Source organism: Myodes glareolus, chromosome 19 (genome assembly GCF_982192425.1).
Source record: "Myodes glareolus chromosome 19, mMyoGla1.1, whole genome shotgun sequence".
In the NCBI taxonomy this organism is placed as follows: Eukaryota; Metazoa; Chordata; class Mammalia; order Rodentia; family Cricetidae; genus Myodes; species Myodes glareolus.
Window position 1 is genome coordinate 40,134,126 of NC_142044.1, and position 26,876 is coordinate 40,161,001.

The 26,876-nt window shown below is 41.2% G+C and overlaps 1 protein-coding gene across 9 annotated transcripts in view; it reads right to left on the minus strand.

The window, feature by feature from the left end:
• Positions 1-26,876, minus strand: part of Tnrc6b (trinucleotide repeat containing adaptor 6B) — a 242,124-nt gene that overhangs the window by 78,834 nt on the left and 136,414 nt on the right. For 2 of the 9 annotated variants that reach the window (XM_087898947.1, XM_087898948.1), the window contains exon 2: positions 23,022-23,226. The exons of the other annotated variants lie outside the window; for them this stretch is intronic. The gene's annotated coding sequence lies outside the window, so the exon portion shown is untranslated. The remainder of the gene's footprint in view (positions 1-23,021; positions 23,227-26,876) is intronic. 9 annotated transcript variants of the gene reach the window in all.

Here is a 26,876-nt window from a genome sequence, read left to right on the forward strand (position 1 = left end):
GGGGATTGCTGAGTTATAAGCTACCACTGGCTACATAGTGACACTTCATCAAAAACAACCCACAAAGCAAAATAGTATTTTAAAAAAACTATCTACTTTACTGTAAACTATCACTAAATCCACATACACAAATATTAGACTTTTTCTCCTACACGCCTGGGCATAAATACACAAGTTTTATATGCAAAACTCAAACTCCAAATTTAGCTTTCATATAAAGAAAATACAACCAAAGGCAAACTTTTCTTGAGCTCCTTTAGGTCCAATGACGGTTTTCCCCAGCTGGCACTGTGTGTGCTGTGTATATGAATCTGCAGCAGTACAGTTCAGTCAATGCTGGACAGAGGGTTCAGGGCTTAAGAGCACTAACTTCTTTTTTGAAGAGGACATGAGTTTGATTCCCAGCACCCATACAACAGCTCACAACCAATGCCCTTTTCTGGCCTTCCTGGGCACCAGGTACTACTCATATAATACACATATATATACACAGACAAGACATCTGTATGCACCAAATTATAATAAATTTTTGAAAAAGAAACTGGGACGGATGGGTGTGGCCATCTAAAGGAGTTGCCCAGTCCCTGTTACAGTTGGCTTTAGCGATGCCATTCTTCCTCTCATCAAGCGGAAGGAGAGGATGAGATTCCCTGTCACCACAACTTAGTTCCCACATTTTATAGTGAAAACTGGCTACAGAAGAGGAACAGCCATAGTCTGAACATCTTCTGCTTAAATATTTGGTGCTTTGAAGAAGCAAGTTACCATTTATCCTAAATATAAAACTTTCAAAATTAAATTTATATTAAAAATGCCACACTAAAATAAAAAGGTTTTAATGAGATACATTCTCAAAAACACAACTAACCTTTTTGAATTCTTTCCTATAAACAGGTAATTCAGGGAAAAGAGTGAAATTCATGCTCAAATAGAAGGATACTTCTTTCCAAAGCAAATACTTTCAAAGTTTTCTAGGACTCAAGGTTTGCTTTCTCCATTTTTCTTTTCTTTTTGTTTTTCAACAGCATCTTGGCAGAATTTAAGTCTTCTTACTTTTCACCTTCTTAGGGAATTTTTACTTTGCCAAATTGTATTTAAAAGCCCACCAGACTTGCTTGTAGCACAAGGGGCCGGCTTGTTGGGGTTTCTGTCCCACCCAGTACCCCAACAAGCCGGCAAGTCCCAAGGAAAATCAATCACACAGAGATCTCTATAAGTTATAAAGCTGATTGGCCCATTAGCTCAGGCTTCTTGTTAACTCTTATAGCTTATATTAACCCATTATTCTGATCTATATTAGCCATATGGCTTGGTACCTTTTCTCAGCATGGCAGCTCACATGTTGCCTCTTTGGTGATCTGGGCAGGAGTGGCGGAGGGAGCTTCCTGCTTCCCAGAATACTCCCAGTTTCTTTGCTCCACCCCTACTTCCTGTCTGGCTTTCCCGCCTATACTGCCTGCCCGGTCAATCAGCGTTTTATTAAAATATGATCGACAGAATACAGACAATTCTCCCATACCATTTCCCTCTTTTTTTTTTTTTAAACAAAGGAAAATATCCATAGTCCATTTGTTGGGAATGTGGGCATAGTATTTCAGGCTACTTCCTGCTGGTTGGGGGCGCTGATGATCTTATGGGGACCTAAAGAAAATTTAGAGTTATAATCAAGTCCTGATTGGAGTATTCTGTGAGTCTTGATCATCTCAGGCAGCAGTCTTGAATCTGTTCTGGATGTAGAACTCTGTCATCTGGGCCATCTGTTCCTATCGGAGATTTCTCAGGTGGTCTTCGTTTTTCGAACCTGATTTTTCGCTTGAGTCAAACGGTGTAGGAATTGCCTCTTAATTCAGGTATTTCCCATCTAAGCTGCACAGAAATGTCATTTTGGGAGCTCTAAAAGATCCCTGTGCTGACTCAGAGCCCAAGCAGAGTGAAGAGGACACCCACTCTGGCGGCAATGGAAAGGCACTTACATGCCGAAGGGCAACAATAAAGAAGGGCAGTAAGACAACATCAGCCAGATTTCTCAGCCTCAACAAAAAGGAGCTACAAAAATACAGTGGGGGAAGAACAAACACATGGAGTTGGATCTAAATTGGTTATCAGCAAGTACTCATTTTCAATAAATATAGACATAACATATACATGTACCTATTCTCTCCTTTCTCACACCCTCCCTCTGTGTATCTGAAACTATGAGGCTACAAAACAAGGAATACTCAAATAGTGATGAGCCTACTTAGCACACAGATTTGCAGCTTTTAATTACCATTCTTTACTAAAAGAACCACAGTTATTTGTGGGGAGGAACTAAAATGCTAATTGGAGGGGTTAGGTCCAGGGAAGCTTACTATGAAAACAAACTGCCTGCCACAAAGTAGAAATCCTTACATTAGAAGACAGATTGAAGGGGATTCTAATATATGGGATGGCATAAGATCACTGTAAGTATTGCTAAAAGAGGTTATAAATCATTATGTAAATTTGTAAAACACAAAGGAGAAATAAGAAATAAATAAATTATGAGAGGTGAATGGAACATTCAAAGAGTTTAAAAGCACCTACCCACAAAATACTTTTCAGTTTTGAAGGGGAAGAGTAATAGTAGGCGGGGAGACACAACCTTAACCAAGTACTCTATCACCTGTTATCACCTATCATCATGGGGACTTACCTATCAGACAACTGCACCGTGAAAGCTAAGAGGCAAACTACAAAACAAAAGGCTGGAAAGCTTCCCAGGGTCAAAGTCAAGGAAAACTTAAAAACCTGCTGTGAGTAAAGGGAAACTGAGGAGCTAACACCAAAACCATCAGGCAGTCCTTTTGCTACAAAAGCTCAAAAGCTGCATTTAGGAGGCAATAATGGGAGGGATACGCCTTCAATGGGGGCTGAAGAGTCAATGGCAGCAAGGAACCAATATTGACTTTGCGTTTTGTTTTCGTTTATTTGAAGCAGAGTCTCACTGTAGCAGCCCAGCCTGTCTTGGACTCACTATGTAGTCCAGACTGGCCTCAAATTCAAGGCAATTCTCTGGAGGACTGCAATTACAGGTGTGAAGCACTGTGCAGGATTAGACCTTTGCTTCTGGCGGTCATACTGCAGGAGTACAGGAGAATGTTGTTTGCCAAAAAAACTCTACAGCACTGGTGAAAGAGCTGCATGTGCCTGGGAACTCAGGAAAAAGAAAAAAAGGCTTTTCAAAACCATACAGACTTGAACTCTAAATTCAAGACTGTTACCCTAAACAACAAACACAAAACTACTGCCCAGGCAGCATTCCAGCTCAGTGACGTAAGATCGCTAGGGATTTCTTTAAACCACCCCCTCCCAAGTGTTCTAACACGTAGCCAGACTTGAAAACTGCTGATACAAATGTACTCATTAAAATCGACATATTAAAACTTTACCAAATGTTGGGGCAGTTAAGAGCACTGGTTGCTTTCTCAGAGGACTCAAGTTTATGTCTCAGCACCTATACAGCAGTTCACAAATGTCTCTAACTCCGGTTCAAAGGAATCTGACACTCTCACACAGACACACATGCAGGCAAAACACTCACACACATTAAAAAAAAATAGTGGGCAGTGGTGGCACATGCCTTTAATCACAGTAATTGGGAGGCAGAGACAGGTGGATCTCTGAGGGTTCGAGGTCAGCCTGGTCTACATAGTAAGTTCCAGGAGTATTGCAGAGAAACCCTGTCTCGAAAAACCAAAAAAAAAAAAAAAAAAAGAGTAATAATACAAACTTTATCAAGTGTGCAAACTAACAAAGGAAGGAAGGAAGGAAAACAGAGAGAGAGAGAGAGAGAGAGAGAGAGAGAGAGAGAGAGAGAGAGAGAGAGAGGTAGATGCCAAGTGAGGAGGTGAGCTACCCTTAACCATCCACAGTTTCTAAATATGAAGGCCAGGTGGATGTTTTTTTTGTACCTACCTCTTCCCTTCCAAACTGCTATCGAATCAATTCAGCAGACTGTATTTACTGAGTTCCTATGACTTGCTAGGCAATAGTGTCCACAGGTGACTCACTTTCCAAATATATATGGACTCGAGGGCCCTTCAAATCCCTCACAGCCCCCAGGGACTCTCATCTGTTTACCCCAATGTTCTGCACACATCTCTTTCATGTGGGTCTGGACATAAAAGGTGAACGGCCATTGTCTAGGAGCTGGATTTACTAGTAGGCAGCAGCACTTGCCTCTGTAGGAGGCTAATCTGTGTTATTTCTGCTTTCATTTGTCAGTACTGAAAGAACTGAAGTATAGTTGTTTGAAGTAGGCAAACAAGAAGATACAACAGGGAATAGACATTTTAATCTAAAATAAATCTAGAAAGGTAAGAAGTCAAACTATATTCCCTCTGGCCCCTCTTGTCACACTGAGCATAGAATTCAAGGCCTCCTGCATGCCAAGCACAGGTTCTACACTGAGTTACAACTATAGCCCCAAACTACAAGAGACCCCAAAGGGAAAACCAGTATTGTTCATCATTTTTGTAATAGTTATCAGTTGAAAGAAAACTTTTGAGAATGGTAATTCTGGTCGGTAAGCTGTCTTAGTGTGTAAAAGGCACAGTTGTCAAATGTGACAAGCTGAGGCTGATCCCTGGGAGCACACTGTGAAAGTAGAGACCCCACCCTTGCAAGCTGTCCTCTAATCTACACACCTTTGCACACAAACACACAAAATAAAATGTATTATTTGTTCTAAAAGACACAAACAAGGTCGTGCATGGTGGTATATGCCTTTAATCCCAGCACTTGGAGATCTCTGTGAGTTTGAGGACAGTCTGGTCTACAAAGTTCCAGGACAGTTAGGGCTACACAGAGAAAACTTGTCTCAGGAAGAAATAAAGAAGAGGAGGAGGAGAAAGGGAAGAGGAGGGGAGGAGAGGAGGAGGAAAAATGCCAAGTGTGGTGACATGTACTTCAAATCTCCATGTGTATTCCTAGGACTGGCTAGAAACAGCCTAGCCTAATTGGCAAGCTCAAGGTTTCAAAGGGAAACTGTCTCAAAACCAAATTGGATGGCTCCTGAGGAATGAATGACTCCTGAGCTGACCTCTGGCTTCTAGCTACATGCACATTAGCATATACGCCCCCCCCCCAATTGGTACTTGAATAAAAATGAAAACATCCAATAATGTCTGAGTTGCAGCACAGGAAGAATCCTGCTCTACAAGAAAGTTCACAATACTGAAGAGCAATGGAGCAGACATTCCTGAAAACCTGCCCAAAGGCTCCTGTAGCCTGACACCAAACAGAAGAAAGCTAACAACAGCTGGTCTGGACTACAACTCCCCAGTGATGGCACTCAGGGAGCAAATACAACCTTTACTTCCCTACTCATCCATTCTGCACACTTTACCACCACCAAACAACAACAACAACAACAACAACAACCCCTCCCTTTTATTGTTCACTGTCAAATTCTAGCTCTCATACCCACTTGCTTCAATGAAATCTTCCTTACCAACTCAAATTCCAGAGAAATTTGCTCTCTTCTGTACACAATACAACTGTTGTCCTGCATGTGTTAAGGCAGACACTATATCATCATTAGCCTCAGGGCCAACACAATAGCCTTCTGTAGTGTACCTGGTCTTGTTAGGGATGTCGCTTAGGAATTCCTCTCTGTGTTTTACACATGAGGCCTGGAAATGGATCTTGTTCTTTAACAAACATTAGGTGTCTCTAGCATGAGCCAGGCACCTTCTGAAGCACTGGGATAAGGCAGAAACAAAGCCAAACTTCAGTTTGCTGAGGGAACAGGGAATAGTGTCTACAACAAATAAGAGCCGAAAATAAATGTTTCAGGTGGCGACAGGGCAGGGTGAACTGACAGAGAATGGTATGGCTGTGAAGGGCCTCGGATAAGGTGGCCTAAGAATGGAGATCATTGAGGCAAGACATCCTTTGGTCCCTGTGGATAGCAAGAGAGCACTCTACACAGGGAATAACAAGTATCAAGGGGCAAGATAAGAAAGGAGTGCTCTCAGAATAAAAGCATTGTAAAATCAGATGGCATATACATCTTCCTACACTGGACACAGAATCATGCTCACAAAACCCTGTAGTATCCCCACTTCCAACCAAAAGGCTGCCTCTCCCAGTGAGTATCAATATTGAGATCTCCTATAGCAGGCCTTATCCAGAGCATCCTGCACACTTCAGTACATGGATGGGTATGGAGAAGCTATCAGCCTGATTGTTCTTGTCACTTGCCTCATACAGGTACTGAGAACATAAAAGGGGTTCCATGTAAATACCTTTCAATGAAAGAATAAGCACTAGAGGTGTGTGTGTGTGTGTGTGTGTGTGTGTGTGTATAATTCAGTGATAGAGCACTTGCCTGGCACATGCAAACCCTGGGTTCAAGCTGAAAAAAAAAACAACAACAAGGAGTGAACAATGCTTTCTGTCCTTTAGATGGGAGACATGTTTAAAGAAAAGTCTCAAAGCCAACAGTGGTGGCACATACCTTTAATTCCAGCACTCAGAGAGGCAAAGGCAGCCAGCCTGGTCTACAGAACAGATTCTGGGACAGCCAGGGCTACAAAGAAACCCTGTCTTGGGGTGGGATAGGGGGAAGCTTCAAAAGTACAGGATAAAATCTAATAAGTACACTTCATAACTGTGACGCACAGTTACTGACCCATAACAGTAAGCAAAAGAGACAGTCCGTGTCTTTAGAGTGTTGACATCCTAGACCAAGGACAGGAAACACAATGCCAGGAAGTCATGACAAATGCCATGAATAAAGCTGGTGAAGGGACAGGCAATGTGATCTAAATGGAGAATCCTATGGGAGAGCACGATGGTGTGCTAACAGTCTAGCCATTTGGGGAGCAGGAACAGGAGCACATTGGGGTCCTGGAGTTTGAGAGGAGCCTGGGCAACACTGTGAGCTTAGGAGGGAAGGGAAAAGAGGAGTAGAGAAGGAAGAAAGAAAAGGAGAAGGGAGAAGTGACAAGATTAGTAAAGTGCCTGGTGTTTGTTTATAGGCTTACTTTGTTGGAGGGAGGGAGAGAGCCAGAGCCAGCATCCTGTTGATATTCTCACACTTTCCTGTGCTTACTATGCGACACTTCAAAAGTCCCAGACTGCTATTAAAAATACTCTCTTCTGCCTCATTCATTTATTCCCATAGTACCTGCTCGATGTTGAGCACTATGCAGAGGCCAAGCTTCTTCTGGCCTTCTTGGAGCTCTGGGCCAGACTTGTTAATCATAGAGGCAACACAGGGGAGGAGCCTATGTACTTTATGTTCAGTTCTCCATCTCCAATGATACTCCTGAGTACTCTGAGGAGAGCTTGGCAGTGCCTTTGGTGTTTCAAAGTATGAGCAGAAAGTACAACCACCACCTAGATAAATTGCCAGGGAGTTATGCTGAGTGACAAAGTCAATGCCAAAGGCTGTGTACTGTATGAAGGTACATGTGTAACATGCTGTGTTAAGCCAGTTAAAGAGATCGCCCATGAAGGACAGGAGAGGAAGGACTGTCAATATCTTGGCTAGTACAGTAAAATGAACTGTTTAAATGAAGGACCAAGGCTCAGTTGGACAGGAAATGGCTGCAGATATTCAGGAGAATCTTCCCTTTCTTAAAGGTCTGGATAATTGCTCACCAGTAGCTTCCAAGACTGCCCACACCATGGCTATCTAAGTGGCAGCTCTTCTACTCCCAGAGTTTACAAGCAACTCCACAGACTAGTAGACAGACTTGAACAGATACAGTCACATATCCAACACGGAAAATGTACCAGAGGCAAACTGCTATTAATGTGTATCCAGGGAATCCTGACAAGTGAAAAAGTCAAATTCTGTACTGTTGATGGCATTTCTGACAGGACAAGTGGTTGGTGCCACAGGCTGCAGGTGAGGACATGACAGATGAGGTTATAAATGTGCTCTTGTCTCCAAAGTGATGGAGATGTGACAGAACTGTGTAGAATTATTTATGCACATACACATAAATGCAAGTAAAAAAAAAACCTTGTAAATCCATGGGTTATATTGATGTTACAATCTCGGCTGTGATTCTGTACTGTGTACAGTTTTACAAGCAGTTACCATTGGTGGAAACTGGGTTAAAGAGTATGTGGAATTCTTTTGTACTGTTTCTTACAACTCCACATGAAATCTACAATTATCACCACAAAAAATTCAATTAAAAAAAAAAACAGCTTCAAACACTGACTCATCTTTTTGTCTCCTAATTAACACATTTCCAAGGACCCATACTTTAAAATTTTTATTCACCTTATTTCGTGTGTACTGTTTTGCAAGCAAGTATGTATGTGTTCCACGAGTGTGCTTTGGTTCTTGCAAAGATCCAAAGAGGGCACTGGACCTCATGAAACTGGAGTCACAGATGGATTGTTAGGAATTGTCTCTGCATGAACAACAAGTGCTCTTAACTACTGAGCCATATCTCCAGTCCATACTTTAAACCATTTTGAAACTAGCTATTTATAAAAGTCATATCTCAGAACTTTAGAAAAATTTTAGTCGACAGTCCTAGACAATTCCAAAATATTCTAGAATCTGCACTTCACCCTGCTACATTTCAATCATTACAGTTTTCTGCTAACCAACTGTTTCTTATCTTAAGCAGATCAGATGCCACAAGGTCATTTAGAATGCTTATCTACCACACTGTTCACAGTAATTCCTTTAGCTGTTACTCCATTTTCTGGTAGTATGTACCTCAGCTCTGTTATTACCAATGCTAATTCCAAATCCCATCAGGCCTATTTCCCAGACTTCCTTATGACCAAAGACAAAGTCATTTATGTTGTCATAAAGAGTACCTATGAGCAATTTCAATGGGGAACACACAAGGTTCTCATCCTGTCAGAGAGTAGGACAGGGATGATGTGGTCCTGAAGCCTACAAAGGTGACAGCAGTTTCCTGACTGTGCAAGAGGAGCCTGGCTCTCAGATCCTCACAGACCCCTAAGATGGCATCACAGTTTAATTATCTCTGTCCATCAAAGAAGTGCATGCCACTCACTGTCTGCCCACTGAGAACTCTCTTCAACAGATTTAGACAGAATTTCCAAACCACATCTAATACCTGTGATTTGTCAAGTACGTATGTCCTTAAAAGACAAAAGGTAATCCTTGCAATTTATGAAACAGAAAGAAAATAACTAGGCACAAACCATTACCAATCAAAACCAATTAAGGATTAATGATACCACATGAATACTTAGGAAGAGAAAAAGTAACAAAAGGGTGCAGTGAAGAGTTAAACAGACGTTCCAAGTACTCATTGAAAGTGTTTTTCATTTCAAATGCATAAGAAAAGGAGTCTGCTGGAATACACCAATTTAGACAGAGGAAATTATATAGTAGGGCACTCCAAATATCTGTGTTGGATTTGTTCTTAACATTATTTCATTTGTTGAATCTGATTGAGGGAATTTAATGGGATGTTAATGCAATTTGTACATGATATTAAATTAGAAGACACGGCCAAACACTAGAGATAGAAATCATTTTTGAGACTGAGTGGCTCACAGGAAGAAAACATAACATTACAACTACAAAACTTTAGTAATACATTTCTTTATTCCAGAAGGGTACAGACATTTCTCCTGTCTTCAGCTGCATCTTGTGACATGATAGGCAATATGTCAGTTATATACAGTATCTTCAAACTTCCTTTGGAAATGGTGTAAAATAATGCACAATGTTGCATGTATCAAACATCAGCAGCACTCCACTAATACACTCTGGTCATGCTAAGCATTAGCAACTGGACTGTCTCATTGTGGTGCTATGGAACAGTAAGATCACTCTGCAAAGCACTTTGGCTCTGAAAGAGTGAAACATACACTTGCCTATGACCCAGCCACTGAACTAACAAAATGTGTGCCTCCAACAAAGACTTTCAAATAAACATTCACAACAGTTTTCTTAGTAATTGCTGGAAACTAGAAATGTCCAAAAAGTGAATGGATAAAGTAGAATACAGAACATAACAAACTGTTGCTCAGCAATAAAAGGAATGAAGTACTGATGTACACAACACAAATAAACCTCAAAATAATAACGATAGGTAAAAGAGGCCAGACTAGAGGAGCTGCTGAATTATTCCATTTGCCTAAAATTATCAGGAAATGCAAATTAATCTATAGCGACAGAAGGTAGACAGATAGGTTTGGGGAAAGGTGGGAAAAGATGGGCAGGAGGGTGGCAAGTGGGCAAAAGGAGATTTTGGTGGTAAAGAACATATTATCTTTTGTATACATATCAAGATGTATCAAATTGTACAGCTTAAATACAAGCAGTATATTATATGTCAATTTTATCTTAAATACAAGAAAAACAAAAAGTCTCTTTAAAAAGTTCTATGGGTAGTGGTGGCACACACCTTTAATCCCAGTACTTGGGAGGCAGAGACAGGTGTATCTCTGTGAGTTTGAGACCAGTCCGGTCTATAGAGCAATTTCCAGCACAGGCTACAAAACTAGAGAAACCTTGTCTTGAAAAACCAAAGCAGTTCTAGATGAAAATCCTAGATGACTTTCGCTTTCATGACAGTACAATACTCCTTAGTCCTGTGAACAAGTTCTCATTTTAACAAGTGAGATCCCACCTTCAGTGTGCATGATATTTGCCAAGATCACAGACTTCTAACATGGAGTTTCTGCACCAGCAGCAACCCTCTGATGGGTAGGCATTCTCATCTTTCAATACAAATTCAATTCTTTCTCTAGTTTTACCTTCCTATCTCTGGATTCTTAACTTGCATTTGATCAGTAATGCCTACATGAAGTTATCAAGGCTGTTTATTTTTCATCCTTGTGAATTTGGCTGTTTTAAAATACAAAGGTTCTTCATATTCAAAAGGTCTCTTATGACAGGCGTTGTGGCACATGTCTTTAATTCCAGCACTCATGGGAGACAGAGGCAGGCAGATTGCTAAGAGTTAAAGGCCAGCTTGATCTACATACATAGTGACACACCAAGTTCTGAGCTAGCCAGAAAAAGGGGATTGCGAGGGAGAAAATAAGGGCAGGATGGAGGGAAAGATAAACATGGAGTGGGGATATCTAACCTTAGATTTTAACGTAAAATTTGATAAGTGAAACTTTGCTAACATTACTTCCTATTATACTCCCCAAAGTTATTTTCCATATATAATGAATACGGCAGGCACCTAAAGGCAGCCTAATAGTAGCAATGCTACTGATATCCAAGTAGGCTAACAAACAGCACTATGATAAGAGCTATACCACATACTCCAATATTTATAATATGGAACCACTCAGGGACTAGAAAAACCCACAAACAAAACCTCACAAACAAAATCTCACAATTCAGCAAACACTCTACCCTCCATATTTGACAGCAAGAAGCTGAAAAAAGGAAGCTTTGGGAAGAACTACTCACTACAAGAGTGATAACTATGTTCCTACCCAGGCAAGAAAATAAACTTGTCATTAAAACCCACAGCACCAAGGCACACATACCTAGAAGAACCTGAACACATTAACAGTAGATGGAGGATGCTGTCACAAACACTCAGGTGTGACCATTTGGGGCTCTTTGTTGCCTCTGGGCATGGCCTGATGCACTTTTTAAACAGGGCTGATGAGGTGACTTAGTAAGTAATTAACCTACATTACATATAGTGAAAGGAAAGGCAGGCTCCCAAAAGCTGTCTTCTGACTTCCAAATCCACTCTGTGGCAACCACATGCCCACAAACACAATAATAACAAAATAATTAATTAAAAAAGACTAAATAGCTGGGTGTAGTGACTCATGCTCATAATCTCAGCACTTCAGAGGCTAACGAAGGAAGACTACCCCAAGTTCAAAGTCAGCCTGGGCCACAGAGCAAGATCTCATTTCAAATAACACCACTAGTAATAACTGACTTTTGAAATACATTAAGACTGTCAGCAATTTTATTCATACCAAAATTAAGTTGGAACTCCCCTCTGTGGTAACTGTAAAGCAATTCAAGAGTGGAGTCTGACTAAATTCATGGTATTCAACAGCATCAGTGGCCAAGACCTGGAAAAAAGAGTGCTTTACCATGGCCACACACACAGGGCCTCTTCTCTTCAGGTGCTGATTGGAAGCTAAAAGCTGAGCACACCCAAGGCGGAAGGAGGTCTGTGGTTCTAGGGCACTTCTTGCCGCAGCATCAGGAGTCTTGGCCCTCCTCTACATCTCCCAAGGGCTACACTTGCACACAGAAGAAATGAGGCTTACTGATGTCATAAGATTCTTTTAAAGCACCAATAAAGTTTATGGAATCCATGTGAAGTAAATGATTCGAATAGTACACTGCACTCCTCTCGAAACTCTAAGTTCTCAATCCAGCCCTGAGAGGTACCATGGAACAGACACAGGGAGGATCAGAAGAGTCCAGTTATGTTTGGCCTTTAAGTAACTTAATTTACACATTCCTCTAGGTTTGTACCTTAAGGAGAAACAAGCAAACAAACATAAGCTTTATGCTAGATATTGAACAGAAGAGATTTGAACTTTATGAAGGTTCATGGCAAGTGAGCTAGGCAGACAGACAACAGAGCACAAACTTCTTTGGTAACCTTGGAAAGTGCATTGTGAATGATCTACCCTTGTAACTTTCCGAAGACAATCTCAGTCACAGCTCATTTCCTGGTGGTACTGCACTATTCCCATTTAGTTTATATCTGCTATTCTAATTCGGGAAATGCTACGAGAAAGGGTGCTATTTGTGACACTTATCTTGGTATGAAAAAAAATTAGCACAGAAGAAAAGCAACCCTGAATTCAAGATTCCACAGGTGACAGTTGTACCCTACTTCTCAATGCTTATAATTTGTTCTCTATTTTCAGAATGGTAAAAATGGAAAGTCATGTTCTTGCGCGCCAGTAGTTGTTATGTAAATTTAGAAAGCAGAATAATTGAATTACTCTGAAGGAAATGTATATTTCTGAAAGATAAGCATGTTTAGTAGTAATAAGTAATGAACTACAGAATAAGGCTGACTTGTGAACTCATATGACCCAGTTCTTCAACCAAAATTACATACCAGGAAAATGACTTAAAAATCTAAAATACGAATTCTATATATAATATAGTCTTTTGTAACAGTCATAGCAACACTTAAGCTGTGAGATCAGATAGAGGATGTCTAACCCATTCAAAATGACACCCAAGTCTCCACAAAGACACAGTGCAGCACCTAATTTCTACTTAGGTAACTGAACTATGTTTAAAAAGAATGAGAGAAGGCTGGGGAGATGGCTCAGAGGTTGAGAGCATTGCCTGCTCTTCCAAAGGTCCTGAGTTCAATTCCCAGTAACCACATGGTGGCTCACAACCATCTGTAATGGGGTCTGGTGCCCATTTCTGGCCTGCAGGCATACACACAGACAGAATATTGCATACATAATAAATAAATAAATAAATATTAAAAATAAATTCTTTTTAAAAAATGAATGAGAGAACCTTGTTAATTGTCCACAATCTCAGTAACAGCTATGTATACACTTTATGTTTTTCTGAGAGATACTTTTATACTACTAAGAAGGACTTTTCCCTCTTTTGAGGAAAATATTCTTTCTATGAGTATTAGTTACACTTTACTGCTATGATAAACACGTGACCAAAAGCAGGAACTTAAGGCAAGTACCTGGAGGCAGGAGCTGATGTAAAGACCATGGGGGAGTGATTCTTACTGGCTTGCTTCTCATGGCTTGCTCAGCCCGCTTTCTTGCACACCCCAGAATCATCTACCCCAAGGGCAGTACTGCCCACAGTGGGCTGAGCCTTTCCACAACAATCATCAATCAAAAAAGTACCCCAAAGGCATTTTCTTAATTGAGATCCCTTCTTCTTAGATGACCCTAAGCTGTGTCAAGCTGACATAAAGACACACTATGTATTACTTGAATCTAAAGATTCTATTAATGAATACACACAGTAATTCTTTAATTCTGAAGTGTTTCAGGACTCCAAGGGTCTTCTAAAGTCTCTTGAATTTCTAATACCCCTATACCCAAATATAGCCAATCAAGACAAGCATTTCTTCTCCCAGGTGCCCTCCCCTCTTCAATACCGTAGTCAGGGGCGAGGAAGAGAAACTCAGTTTAAGATAACATTATAGGCACTGGAGAGATGGCTTGGTGGTTTAAGAGCACTTATTCTTGTAAAGGACCTGGGTTTGATTCCTAGCACTCAAATGGCTCACAGCTATCCATAATTCCAATTCCAGGGAATCCAACTCCCTATTCTGATTTCCTAGGACACCAGGAATGAATGTGGCACACAGACATACATGCAAACAAAACATACATATAAATCTTAAAAAAAAAAATCACAGACTTGTCTCAGTGGATAAATGGTGCTTATGCTAAGCCTGATGATCTGCATTTAACCTCCAAGATCCACACTGATGGAAAGGAGAACCAACTCCTGCAAGTTGTCCTATGACATGTGTACCATGATATTATACACGTGTGTGCACTCATACACACTCACCACAAATAAATGGATAAGTAAAATGTGATATAAAAAGACTACTACATTATATTTTGGACATTAATGGCAAGAATTCTGGCAAGTTATCCACCTTTTAAATCAGTTTTGTATCTACGAAGTACTGACTGTGAAAACAGCTGTGCTGAGCTAGTACGCTATCACCACCCAGCACAGGAGTTGTCCCTTAGGCCTCTCCCACATCACAAACTCACCTGCAGAAATCAAAAAAAAAAGCAGTTATCAAAGGTACTCCACTACCAAAGAAAGCACTTGTATCTATAAAATGAGATCTATACATCGCACTCTTTACACCAAAGAACAAATTCCAGATGGGGAAAGAGGGAAGAGAAAAAAAGAAAAAGGAGGAAGAAAATCACACTAGGAAACAGTGCATAATTTAAAAAATATAATTTGGAAATAAATAAACTTTTTAACTATGATACAAACTCAGCAGCCATAACAAACGACAACATATCTGACCACGGAAATTTTAGCACAATTATCAGCTATAAAATTCTCCGTGAACAAAGTCAGTATTTTGAGAAAACACCAGTACTTTATATTGCTAAGAGCTAGATTCCACATTCTTATGTATCAATGAGTAGACAACCCAGTGGGGAAATGAAGAAAGCACACCCGAAAAAGGGAACATATAGAAATAACGGTGCTGTCAACAGTGAAAGCAAGCATTCACAGACACCACTGTTGGTGAGAATGTAACCTGGTAAAATCTCTATGCAAAACAACCTGGCAGTTATTTATCAAAATTAAAGTACATACTTTGACCCAGCTATCTTATTTTTTGGAATTTATCACAGGAAAATAATTGTTCATGATTATACATGTGGGGAAGTGTATATGTAAAGAATACACATTGCAACATTGTGTGTAATATCAAAGATTAGGGGACCAGTTAAATAAATTATATCTTATCTACTCAGGGAATACTATGTCATTGTATAAATAAAGAAGCTCTTTCTGCACTTCTGCACTAACAAAGCTAGTCTCCAAGATATATTGCTCAATTTAAAAGGCAAGATCCAAAACATAGTTTATGCTGTGGTATATATAAGTAAAAGGGAGTTGATACATAATCTTTAAATAGGGATAGATACCTTTGGAAGGAAACAAAACTACTACTTCTACAGCTACTGCTACCACTGTAGACAATTATACAGTCTTAAAAAGTTTGTGTGACTGCTTAGGCATGTGGGGAGGTCAAAGATCAAGTCTCCAGAGTCAGTTCTCTTCTGTTTTCTTGAGAGATCCTGGGGTCCAGCTCAGGTTTCTCTACTAGATGAGAAATATTGCCAGTGCCAGTCTGTACAACCTTGGTATGTTTGACTTTTATTTTTAAATTTTATTCTTAAAAATATTTTTCTCAAAAAGATCAAAATATTTATTTTTATTTTATGTGCACTTTGTCTGCATGTATGCATGTGCACCATTTATGTGCCTGGTACCTGTGAGTCACAAGAGAATATTAGATTTCCTTGAACCGCATTTAAAGATGGCCATAAGCCACCATGTGGGTGCTGGGAATATTAGATTTCCTTGAACCGCATTTAAAGATGGCCAATAGCCACCATGTGGGTGCTGGGAATTGAACAAAGGTCCTCTGCAAGAGCAGCCAGTGTTCTTAACCTACCACTGAGCCGGCGGGCAGTGGTGGCACACACCTCTAATACCAGCACTTGGAAGGCAGGGGCAGGCGGATCTCTGTGAGTTGGAGGCCAGCCTGATCTACAAGAGCTGGTTCCAAGACAGGCTCCAGCTACAGAGAAACCCTGTTTTGAAAAAACAAACAAAAAACAAAATAGAAAAAAATAACCTCTGAGCCAGCTCTCCAGACTCCTAAATATTAAATACCATAGGACAGAGGTCAGAGGACAACTTGCAGAGCTCCTGTTCACTCCCTCCACCACACCGCAGACTGAACTCAGGTTGTTGGGCCTGGCAGCAGGAGCTTTTACTACTGAGTCATCTTGCCAGCCTAAGTTCAAGTTTTAAAAAGATAAATTAAAAGAAGACACCACTAGAGACACTAGGTAAAAGGCATATAAGATTCTTACCACTGCATGCAAGCATACAATTCTCTCAAAGTAAAACTGTAGACAAAGATAATTTGCTTCATTCAAGTTAAATTAACTCAAAAGCTGGAAGTCAAAGGAGTGGTCAGGATAGAAACTCCACGTTCATAAGACCCCTGAGGTTACACCACAGAAGATGTTAGGTTCCTGAAGAGACAGGTCTAGGCCCTATTCAATACCCACACCTCTTGTACTCTCCTGGCTCATGCAGACACCATCCAGGCAACTTCATTCCTCCTTTATTCTCACCACAGTCAAAGTATCAGATAACTAAGAAGGCTCCCATTCATCTACCCACAGCTCAGCACTCTGTCTAGTGAGTGATTCACAGGGGTAAATGAAAGTGCTTCAAACATGAAAATGCAGACTGTTCACTCAATCAGCCAGGAGAGAATGAAATCCTCTTCTGCAACAAGCTGCCAGTAGAACACTAAGAGGTTCCACTGACTCTCTAAATCACCTGCAGGAGGGGTATGAGGAAGTGTAAGAATAAAACATCACAAACAAGCAGACAAAGGTTGAAGGCATCTCTTAAGAGCAAGACTCCTGAGGCTGTCTCCGTTCTTCCCAGGGCAAAAAGTGCCTCTATTACTTGGCATAAATCACTGGTCTCCTGAATATACCTTAAAATGGAAAGAGTTGGCTGGGCCAGGACACTATTAAGAAACCAGCCCATAAAAGGCTATCCTGCTCACCAGGCAACATCTAATTCTCAAGCACAGTACACCTGGGCTAAGGCAGAACGTCCAGTGGGACACTGAGCAGGGGACAGCAGGAAGGCAGAGAGAGAGAGAGCTGTCAAGAAAAAACTCTAAACAAGGTAAGTCTGCATGTACCTGCCTTCTTAGCGCTCTGCTAAGGCACAATACTGTTCCTGAAACACCAGCTGGACCCTCACACTGTACACTTGCGGTTTATTTAGGATGGAGACTAGGTGTTTACTAGACAAATAAGTAAACAGGGCCTCTGTCAGAAAAGAAATCTCTTATCATGTTTATCATGTATCACAGAAAACAGCAAAAGAACTACTGTCTTCCACGTGTTAGCTTGGCCTACATTCTGGTAGAATGGAGAGTGGGAAGGTCCCAGGCACTCGAGGCTGCTCATCAGGTAACCCAGGGCCTTCCAGAAAGCTTCCCCTGGAGATCCAGAAGATGGGAGGAATATCCAAGGCTTTGCTCCCTCCCAGCATGCCTGCTTCAGCGCTAACTTTTCTATTCATTCCATTCGCAACTCTAGGTCCTTACCAAATTAGACTAACAAGTCTTGTCATGAAAGCCAACAACTGATCTCCAAATACACCAATTTCCTTTTGCCTAAAACAAAGGCTTTAAAAGGGAAGGGAAAGTGAAGAAAGAAGGTGTGTTTGCCCTACCAATTCTGGCCAACTTAGGGCTTCCACAACACTGCTTTCCACTTCTAGGTGTGCACTTTTTGCTATTTATAGAAATCTTTAAATTTTTAAAAAAAGGTTAACAAGAAATTTGGCAGAAAGCACTAAAACCAAGCCATAAAGGGGCAGCCAAAAAGGCTAAGCAATTTCTAAGAGTGTAGCTCGCTTGCTCATACACTAAGCAGCATCAGGCCGTCCTCCTCCCAACCCCACTAGCCTCCCACTAATCTCAAGCTGACAGTGACAGAGGTTTCTCACTCAGGGTGAGATGGAGAGAGCCAGAAGAACATAATGTCCCTCACCCCCAAGTAAAAACTGCATCTGATACACTCGATGGTGTGCCTTCAACCTTGGCTCTGGGTCACACTGTTATTTTGGACCATGGTTCAGACAGCAACCTGTGTGTAGTAGCTACCAGCAATGGGATCCTCCAGTGAGCATTCCTACTAAAAACCCTGGAACGCTCACAATTAGAAAAGTTCAAATTCTTAAAATCCTTTACATTTGTGATATCTTTTTGCCTGAGACATACCAAGCAACCCTGGGTACATAAATAAATAAAATAGGCATACTAATCAAACATTTACCAGTAATAAATCACAGTAAAATGTATTTAAAAGCAATTCTTTGAACGTTTTTCAAACATTTTTTTTATTTATTGGGATAGGGACACACAAGCCATGGCAAGTGTGTGGTGGTCAGAGGACAGCTTGCATGACTCTGTTCTCTTCCCCTACTCTGAGTTCTAGGGATCAAACTCAAGTTGTCATGCACCTTTATCAAAGAACAATCTTTCTGGTCCTTTGTAATACTTTTTAAAGACAGGAAGCAAACTTGCATACTTATGACATGGGGTGTGCGTATTTATTTTTACAAAATGAATTAAATCTTGGCTGTATTTGATCTTCAATGTTTTTCAGCACTGACTGACATCTTGACTCTACAACCAATAATGCTGAGAATGCCGCTTTGCACAAATACATATTCAATATGGCAGAGGAATATTTAGGGTCATTTTAGAAATTGTAGGAGGCGGTCTTAGTTATAAGACAAAATTCACTTGGCAAATTCAAGTTGTGTATATGAATGTGGTGTATTATGTATACGGTGTATTGCACACATGTGTGAATATGCATGTCCACCTACACACTCAAGAGGTCAGGTGAGCACATCATGTGTCCTACTCTGTCACTCTCCAACTTTTTCCAATGGGACAGGAGCTATCACTGAGCCTGGGGCTAAGCTGTCAGGCCAGCAAGCTACAGCAAAACTGATTGTCCTCAGAATTTTTTTTTGTTGTTGTTGTTGTTTGTTTTTGAAGACAGGGCTTCTTTGTAGCTTTGGAGCCTGTCCTGGAACTAGTTCTGGTAGACCAGGCTGGCCTCGAGCTCACAGAGATCCGCCTGCTCTGCCTCCTGAGTGCTGAGACTAAAGGCGTGCGCCACTGTCTTGTCCTCAGCATTCTTAAGTATGCATGGCTATGCCCTACATTTTACACAGATGCTAGGACTCAAACAAGTCCTCATGCTTACAGAAGAAGCACTCGTCACTGAGAAGCTTTTTTTTTGGGGGGGGGTGTTGAGACAGGGTCTCTCTGTGTTGTCTCTGGCTGTCTGAAATTTACTTTATAGGCCACATTGGCCTGAACTCACAGAAATTCACCTGTCTTTGCCTCCCTAGTACTAGGATATATAGGCGTGTGTTACCACCCACTGCTCAGCTAAGAAATTCTTATAAAACCCCAGTTAGAGATTCAAACAGTAATTTTGGGAAGGGGAGGGACTGAAACATGGCTTACACTGTATCCCAGGCTGCCCAGAACTCATAACAATCCTCTTGTTTTAGCCTTCTGAGTGCTGAGATTACAGCTGTATTCTATTCTTTCCAGCTTTCAAACAGCAAATTTTTAAAATCAAAAATATTTTAAAATATTGCAATTCAAATATATACTAATTTGACAGTTACTGAGAGAAGATGGTAAGGAAAACACTAAAAGTCTTTGTTTTCTGCAATTAAGCCATTATGTTTCTGTAAGAACAGGAGACTCTACATAGTAAAAATACTGTAATTCATAGCATAAACAGTCTCAAATAGGAGTTGAGGTGTTTTAGGCAGCATCTGAAGGTCTGATGGCATGCCCAGTACAAAGTGAACATGTTGTGTGTTCAGGACCAAGGCTGAAGTCCGCAGTCAAGTTGTATAAATGTAACACTGATGAACACTGCCAGAAACACTTGAAATATGTTATGTGTTTGATTCTGGGCTAATTTTTGGTCACTGCAACTTCAGAAACCTTCCTACTGCCAAGCTTTTCACAACACCCATATTCTATTACATGAATCCTATGTGGGGTCATGACCCACAGTTTAGAAAGGCCCCTTAGCAGTACAGCTGTCCTCAAGAACATCAGTTGTGAACAAGATCTTAATCTATTGCTCAGAAGGTTCCCGGAGTGATTAAAACAAAGGTAGTAACTGTTTCGTCACCATCCCTGCCCTGACACTCTCAGGTCTCCTGCAGCTCCCAGGCCACAACTTGGACACAGATAGAGTAGAACATGACAGAAACTGGGCTTACATTCCAGAAAAAGAAAACAGGCAAAACTGACAGTTTCAGCAGGCATTGATATTGTGGCGAAATGCACTAGGCAAGGCAGAATGTAGGCGGGGCAGAAATCTTTTCAGGTAAGCAGTGAAAAAAAGGGCTTTGGTGGAGGCTCATATGAGAGCGGAAAGACAAGGACAGTCCTCTGGGGAAAGACAGCTGAGAAAGAAGGAAGAACCAGACCAAGGACACAAAGAGTAAGTCTGGGTAACTGTTGAGGACACCAGCTTTCCCAGATAAGTCTGAAGTAGAAGTTGCTGGTTAGAGAAGCTAGTGGTGTGGGAGGTCACAGTCACGCCTCAACAATACAAATGGGTAGAGCATCCTCCTGTATTTTCACTTTCCTGGAAGCAACAGTGGAAGAAGTCTCTGGCCTCCTGCTAGATTACTTCATCTTCATTCCCCAGCCCTCTATGCTGGAGTTCCTCCCATCCAAACCTGCTTCTCTTCAAAAAGTGCACCGGAGGACCATTGTGCTTAATCCTCTGGCTCTGGGGAAAGAGAGGTGAACCACACACAGCCTGTCTTTCAGAGGCTCAGCCTGGTCTCCCTGGAAGGACAGGTGTCCAAACACATCTCTACAATTGGGGACCCTAACAGCATAGGTGCACTGATTTTTCTGCCTTTGACAACTGAAGCACGATTAATAAAAGCTCAGGGTCAGAAATTGGGGTTCAACTTGAAGATCTGAAAAGCAAAACAGCCAGCCACTGGCTCTTACCTCGACCTCAGTCTGAAACGGGGATCCCACCTCCCGGTGGGACTCTTCTACTCTCAGATCTCAGGCAGTCTTTATTTATTAAAATACAATTGAAATGCCACTACAAACAACTTCACTCAAGCATGATGTCACCTGTCCAGATCAGTCTAAAGACTCAAAAGGCAGGCTAGACTACTTCCCAGAATGCCTTCCAAGATCAGACTTATGCCTGTGACTCCCCCAAAATATCTAGGGGTCAATAGTAACACTGTCTTCCCTATCTAAACCAAGCCTTCACTCCCGAGCCCAACTCCTGAAAGCCTGTCATTCATGTGGCGTCTTACTGCTATCTCCTCTAATATGTCTCCCTGAAAATAAAAAAAAAAACAAAACCCTTCAACTACTATTACCAAAACCCAACTATAATTTCCTACCCTCTTCCAGTCACAAACACAAGTTTGGGCCAAGAAAGGTACTTAATAAATACCTTTGCTTCTTAAAGGAAAAGAAAAAAGGGCACTGTCCATTCAAGTGCACTTGGGATAGAACTCTCTCACCTACAATACTCAGCCAGCAATGCTTCCTCTTTATATCACTACCGCTTAGAAACTACTCAAAAAATAAGGTGCTGTATTACAGGAGCTAAAAATCATTTCTAGGGTTGGGGCGTATCTCAACAGTAAAATGCTTGCCTACCATGCAAAAGGTCCTGAGTTTGATCCCCAGTATGGATGGTATTGAAGGCAGAGGTGGTTCTAATGTGTGAAGTCACACTGTCCTGGAATATTACAAACAGCCTCAAAACAGCTGTAGTCTGTACACTAATATACAGAAATAACTCTACTAAGATATGCAACAGGCAATAACTTGGGTAAAACTTGCAGACATGATGCTAAATGAAATAAGCTCAACACAGAAAAACACCTGGCATGATTCCAGTGTCACAGGCAAATCCATGTCAACCACCAAAGTGGGACAGTGGGTGTCAGGAACTGGGGTAGAAACGCAGGGGAGATAAGTTCTAGAGATCTGTTATCTGCACTGCATACTAAATGCTGGCTGACAGTAACTATAGAAGAATTTATTGAGGTGAGTTTGGTTTCTTTCTATCAGTTGTCTTGCAAACTTACTCCTGTAACATTTTCCTGGCTCAGTCCCTGGCACCCCCTTAGACTATACGGTGCTAGAACACCTTTTTTAGTAATCTGGAAGCGGGTGCAAGTTCTAGAACTTAGATCTAGAAAGAATGATCTCACATGCATCCTCTCTTAGCACTGTCTCACACGTGATGGGTTTGTGGTCTTTATAATCATCAACAAACACAAGGGAGGTGTTGCCACTTCTGGCTCTTCTTGGACACCCTCACAGGATAAGGCCACCCAGATAAGGCTCTCATTCACCAAGCTTTCTCCAAGGTAATTAAGATATATGCCACTCCACTTAGAGAAAAGGAACAGAGCTTTTGGCCACAACATGAGAGTCTGAAAGAATTTAGCGTAAAAGGGAAGCAGCAGTTGCTCCAGGAGTAAAAGTTCTGGATGATCAAAGAAGAACCTGTACACTGTGTTCACGCTGCAGTAAAATGTCACATTTGGGACTAATGGCAACTCCCAAGAAGCAAGCCAGGCAACTCTGTGTCCGTTATTTAAAGAAGACAGTAATACAGCCTCAGAGGGTGTGTATGTAGAGCTTTATAGTTCTTTTCACGTAATTATTACAGAAGGCAGCAAATTGACATACCATGACTTCCTTAATAAGTGGTCTCTTTCTCATGGTGAGATGAGACAGGTCCAGTAGATCTAGCAGATGGGGCTGGACAACTCATGGTTCTGTGGGCCTCATTAAGAATGTTCTTTTGCTGTCAGCACAGGAGCCTACTGATGGTTAACTGGGTGACTCTCACGTTTACATTTCAAAAAGTCACTGGCAGCAGGGAACAGAGAACCTGTGAGAGATGCACAAATGCAGGGCAAGTTCAAACTGGTGGCCCACGGAGCAGCTACCAGTCAAGGTCCACCCAGGAGACAGAAACCACACTCATTATTTTAGCAGAGAAATTTTAACATAAGGGATAATATAAAGAATTTATAAGTAGGTATAAAGTTATTAACTAGTCACTGACAGGGATGGGGAGAGGTAAGTCAGAACTTCCTGGGGTGCACAAGGGGGGCGCACATGAGGAAAGGCCATGTGCCTTTCAGTAGGGGATTTTGGTTCAGTGCCATCACTGCAGAGGGTGCCATGGTACTGATCCTGCAAGCCCAGGAAACTAGAAACTGATTCAGGAATGCTGCTGTTAGAGCAAAGAAATGTCACCCAAGTAGCCCTCATGGGCTTAGGAAACAGCGAGGGCCTTTTTTCTTCTCTAGCCATGCCCCTTCTCAGTACTGCACAGCCAAGAGCCAGGTGATAAACTGGCTCACCTGATAAGAGTAGAGAGGTGGGTCTGGAGCTGAGAAGTCAACTCCTGATAACTGGCAAACCAGAAAGCATTGCTAATACTCGTTTTGCCAGTTACTCTTCTTTTCCAATGGAACCAACAACTCACTAACCAAATGTATCATGAGACCTCAGTATTTTACACATCACTGAGAAAAAAAAAAAAGATACCAATCACACTGACTCGATGCTATGTCCCCATGAACTATAAGGTATATCCCTATTTCAAAATTGCTAAAAGGTTAAAGGTCTAAACAACCACACATTCTGCAACAAAATAACAAAGAAAACATAATTTCTAGAGCTGGGGATGGAACTGTCAATAGAGTGAACGCTTAGCACACGCACAGCCTAGGTTGGATACCCATTACCCCACTACCACATAAACTTCCAGTTGAAGGACAGAAGGCCAGGGGTTGAAGGTCATCCTCAGCTATCTAGTGAGTTCAAAGGACAGCCCATCATATATAAGACCTTCTTAAAGCTTATGAACAAAACCCAACACCCCTTCTATGTAAAATTCTATTAAAGAAACAAGTGGGAGAAAAATACTTGAAATGAGTGTATCACTCAAAAGTATTAACATGTGCTAGTTAATTAGTATGTGTGAAGTTCAACCCCCAGTAGAAAAGGAAAAAACAAAAAAGAGAAAAATATTTAAAAATAGGAGCTCCAGATAAAATTCCTTTGTTTGTTTACCTTTTTATTTTTGAGAAAACTGATATACATGTGGAATTTTAAGAAATACCAGAAAACGAGCACATGAATGACTGCCTAGTCTCTCTCCCAAGTATCACAGACAGAATACCAGAGTACATCAAAATCTAGCAGTGTTCATATTTCATATGTACACACACTCATTGGTGTGCTGTTCTTCTGAACTACATTCTGCACATTTCCTCTTGTTCACACTCACACACGCAGTCACCCACAACAGTGTCATCACATGCTGCTATTCATACTAGTCACCTCTTTCCAAGACTTGCCCACCCCACCCCCACCCCCAGGAAAAGTTTATCTTATTCTGCCATTATTTGTCATATGATCCCAGCATCCTTTTCTCAATATAAAGAGTGATTAATGACCAAGGTATCTTACCCAGCTTTGGGGATAACTATTTCTATGTAGCAATGCAATGCAATGGAAAGAATTCTCCAAACGAGAAAACCTCTCAGAGACCCCTATTTCCTAACGACCACAGTCTGCATGGTAGCTGCTGCTGCTGCTATCACTGTGACTTATTAGCCTGTCTGTCTGTCCTGTTCCAGAGAAGTCACTGCCTGACAGATTTTCCACAGAGTAGTCAGTGACCTTTATAAGATGAAGTAATGTGCTTACTTAAGATCCTTTATGGCCTTTCATGGCTTTCCCAATCAAGCCTCCTACATTTGGCCTGCAATAGCAGGTTCTTCATGATCTTTCAGGCCTGCTCTCTCTCAGTTCCCCTCAGTCCCACCCAGGAAGCTATAAACTACCTGTTTTCCTGGGTATTTGCTGGTTACTACCAGACTTAGGATACTGCCTCCTCTGAAAAAGCCTCTCTGATGGCCTTTCACCACAGATTTCATTTCCTTATCATATGTACACACTACCATTTTGACAAAATGGAAGATAAAAACTTTATCATTTAATTGTTTCGGTGTATACTTCAAAGCCACCAAGAGTCATTTCTTTTAGGCTAAATTTGAACTTTATCTTACGTATGAAACACAGAGAATCTACTGAAAAAGTAATTACAATTTACACTTTAGAAAGTGAAGAAAAGCTATGTGGCAAAAGAGGAACTCAAAGGCAAGAGAGCAATGGAAAGAATTTAAGACTTTGGAGTCAGAATCTACTCTATTCATTCTAATAAAACCTGGGCACAGGGTCCCCCTCCAAGAGCCTTAGTTTCCTTCCATGTTAAATGAAGTATGTGGCCAAACATTTCTTTCTGTTGGTGATGAAAGACTGGCCAAGCAAATCTGGTTGTGTTCTGGTGTATCCTCCTGTTGTACCTTTCTAGGATGAAGGACTGGTAAGGAAAAGCCAGCTTGGAGCAAAACAGATTGAGCACAACCACCAAGTATGGTTTTTAAGAGCTCAGACACCTTCTGTTAAGTAAACTTTACAACAAACCAAAGCTGTTGGTTTGGCCTGAGTTCTGTTCTCAGTCCACCTGACCACCAACATCAAGTTAGTTTCGCCACAGTTCAAAACCCTAATTAGTCTGTTTTGGGACCTGAGAAGCCAGAGAGTAAGAGGTTAGTAGCCAAATCTCCACATGGGCTAGTACTGGCTGGAAGGGTAAGAAATTTCCTCTACTATTTTGGATACAAGGCTTCACTGTTGCCCAGTCTGGCCTCTTAACAATCAGAAATCCTCATGCCTCAGCCTCTTGTCCTTCCAATTTAACCTTTACAGGAAAAGTAACTTTGAAACAACCAATATGCCCTTTGCTCTACTTCTGCCTTCAGATCATGAACCAACCTCTGCTCAACTTATCAGACACATTCTATTTGTTGGAATGAGGTATTGCTTGGTATGGGAGGTCCTTCTGTTTTGTTTTGCTTTTACTGGTTAATGAATAAAGAACTGCTTTGAGCCTATGGCAAGGGCAGAACAGAACTAGGCAGGAAAAGCTAGGTTGTATGCTGGGAGAAAGAGGTCAGAGTCAGAGAGACACCAAGGAGTAGCCGCCAGAGTCAGACCTGCTAAAACTTTAGCTGGTAAACCACTGCCACGTGGCAATATATAGATTAATGGAGATGGATTAAATTTATATGTAAGAATTAGCCAATAAGAATCTAGAGCTAATGGGCCAAGCAGTGATTTAATTAATATAGTTTCTGTGTGATTATTTCAGGTCCAAGCTAGCTGGGAGGCTGGAAACCAACAACTGCTGATTCTAGAATCAGACATGTGCTCAACTATGTCCATAGCAGTATTATTTGTAATGGTCAGACAACCTAAATGCCCCTTGATCAAAGAATGGGTACAGACAATATGGTACATTTATACAATGGAGTACTACACAACAGAAAAAAATAATGACATCTTGAAATTTGCAGGCAAATGGATGGATCTAGAAAACATCATATTGAGTGAGGTAACCCAGACCCAGAAGGACAAATATAATATGTGCTAACTCATAATTGGCTTTTAGACATAAAGCAA